This window comes from Montipora capricornis, chromosome 3 (genome assembly GCF_036669925.1).
Source record: "Montipora capricornis isolate CH-2021 chromosome 3, ASM3666992v2, whole genome shotgun sequence".
Classification (NCBI taxonomy): Eukaryota; Metazoa; Cnidaria; class Anthozoa; order Scleractinia; family Acroporidae; genus Montipora; species Montipora capricornis.
Window position 1 is genome coordinate 60,747,007 of NC_090885.1, and position 2,500 is coordinate 60,749,506.

The window sequence follows — 2,500 nt, forward strand, 5'->3', positions numbered from 1 at the left end:
ATTCATAGGCGCTTTTAGTAAAGTTTCGACTTGTAGCATTGCGGTTTAGGAATTGCGGTTTAGGAAAAATACTAGGAAACAACAACCAAGGAATGGATAGGAAGAGGGTCACGGTTCAAAGGCACCTCCGAATAGAAAAAGCTTCAAACACAAGCTCAGTCTCTCTTTCTGGTTCTTTCCTACAGACTGGTCGCGTGAATGTTGGACACAAACTGCTTCTTTGTCCGGGTTGGTGTCTCTTTTAAATCGTAAAGATAAAAAACAGAGATTTTTTGAAATGTTTGCGGAAGGACCCCGTAAATTCTAACAAAGTATTGTAACAGGGTGTTTTTAAGCATCACCATAGCATTCTAGAACTACAATAAGCCTACAGCTTAGCTACAGTTAATAGCTTCAACTAACGAAAAAAATCAGTTGCTTGACTGTTCACTTGTGAGAGGATTTGACGTCATAAAATAAAAATGTGGAATATAACAAGGACAAAACAACCGTTCTTTCAACATTTCTTGGTTTCTCCAAATATCGGCTGACCTAGCAATTCAATTCATTGATTATGTCCTTGATTTTATACGGAATAGAAATTTGGGGAGACGCCTATCACAGAAAATATCTTATATGTAGCTTTAAGTCGAATGTCGCGCTTAGATACTTTAGTTATCGACTGATTGACAAAGATTATTTATAAGAAGCCACGTATACTTCAATGTATTTAAGTTAAGATTTGCCGGATCTCTTCTCTCCAAGGATCTCTTCGCCTTTGATGATGGCTTGGCTGAACGTCAATCTATTTCTTGGTTGTGGCTCGCCCCTTGTTAGCAGATCGGCTTTCCAAAACAAGCGGTTGGCAATTTTACAGATGGCTTTTCGGTCCCGAAAAGTTTTCGGGACTTTCGAGAAACGGGCTCCAGAACCGAATGGACATTGGACAGGAAGATCTTCCAGTCCATTTGTCAGAGATTCTACACACCAGAAGTGGACCTCTTTGCATCCCGTTTAAACCACTAATTACCCAAGTATGTCTCGAGGTACCCAGATCCGGGGGCTTTGGCTGTGGATGCATTCCTCCTGGACTGGAGCAAATGGACTTGTCTAATCCATCCTCCCGCAGTCCTTCCGCCTCGGGTACTGAGGAAGATCAAAGAGGATCAAGCAACTGCCGTCCTCCTAATTGCCCCGAACTGGACCGGACAGCCATGGTTTCCAGACCTCATTCAGATGCTGGTGGATAGCCCACTGCTGCTACCCCAGCGCCAATCTCTGTTGTTTCTCCCATTTCAGCCAACAGCATACCATCCCATGTGGAAGCCCCTTCATCTGACAGTTTGGCCACTATCAGGGACTGTTACCAAGCAACAGGCTTTTCAAAGGAAGCTGGACATCTTGTTGGCCTCGTGGGGAACGACCACCCAGAAGCGGTACTCAGGCCCCTGGAGGGCATGGGTACGCTGGAGTTCTCAACGGGGTTCCTGTCCCATTTCAGCTTCTGTAGCAGAGGTTCTTGCATTCCTTGCCTTCCTAGTTAAACAAAGCAATTTAGAATACAGGACTATCGCGTTTTATAGGTCAGCTATTTCTCAGGCTCATGACCCAGATGGCTCTACTCAGTTAGGGAGCCTCCCCGTTGTGGCTCGTTTTATGAAAAGGGTGTTTAAGATTAAAACATGGATCGTTAAGACTGCCTTGTCATTCCTAGAGTCCTTGAAACCCTTAGAAGAATTGACACTAAAGCAGCTTTGTTATAAAACTGTTTTCTTTTTAGCACTGACTTCAGCAGCAAGAGCTCATGAACTGTCTGCGTTTGGGCTTGACGTATTCTCTCAGGAAAGAGGGGACATGGGAATTTTCACTTCCCACTCATGTGAAGAACTCCAGCCATGGTCACCCAGCTCGGAAGTTTCTTTTCTTGGCATTCCCAGAGAATCCCAAAATTTGTGTTATTCGTTGGCTTACCGCTTATGTGGAGAGGTCAAAACGATTACGGAAATCCACCCAACTATTAGTGTCCTTTTTTTCGCCGCACATGGCAATTTCAAGTCAATCAGTCTCTCGGTGGCTGTCAAGAGCCTTGCGTATGGCCGGAATTGAATTGAGGAGGAGCGTCTACCTCAGCCGCTGCCGTGGCAGGACTATCTGCTGATCTTATCTTGGAAGCTGCGGACTGGGCTTCTGTGCAGACCTTTGAACGGTTCTATCACAAAGAGTCATCTGCTGGTGCCTTTGCAAGGGCTGTACTTGATGGTTAGATTTATCATTTCGCAGAATACCTCTGTGTTATTCAGGTACATGAGGCTTTGTATTGTTGTAGGACATTAAGTTTCTTTCTAGCCTCTTTGAGAAGTCATTGTTCATTATGGTTGTGTTACTTTGCCTTATCCTATTTGCGCGCAGGAGGCATTTATTGTATTGTTGGAGGACCTTTAGACCTCATCTAGCTTCATGCGGTATCATTTATTAAATTGTTACGGTTGTTATTTGGCCTTGTCTGATTCGCTTGAGAGTA

The 2,500-nt window shown here is 44.3% G+C and overlaps 1 protein-coding gene and 1 long non-coding RNA gene across 3 annotated transcripts in view; one reads left to right on the forward strand and one right to left on the reverse strand.

The window, feature by feature from the left end:
• The window catches only part of LOC138043544 (uncharacterized), a 36,343-nt gene extending 35,858 nt beyond the window's left edge, over nucleotides 1-485 (forward strand). For both annotated transcript variants that reach the window (XM_068889871.1, XM_068889872.1), the window contains exon 4: nucleotides 1-485. This exon is cut by the window's left edge and continues 889 nt beyond it. The gene's annotated coding sequence lies outside the window, so the exon portion shown is untranslated.
• Nucleotides 1-2,500, reverse strand: part of LOC138043545 (uncharacterized) — a 4,272-nt gene that overhangs the window by 889 nt on the left and 883 nt on the right. The window contains exon 2 of the long non-coding RNA XR_011131281.1: nucleotides 1-1,515. This exon is cut by the window's left edge and continues 889 nt beyond it. This is a non-coding gene — a long non-coding RNA (uncharacterized lncRNA). The remainder of the gene's footprint in view (nucleotides 1,516-2,500) is intronic.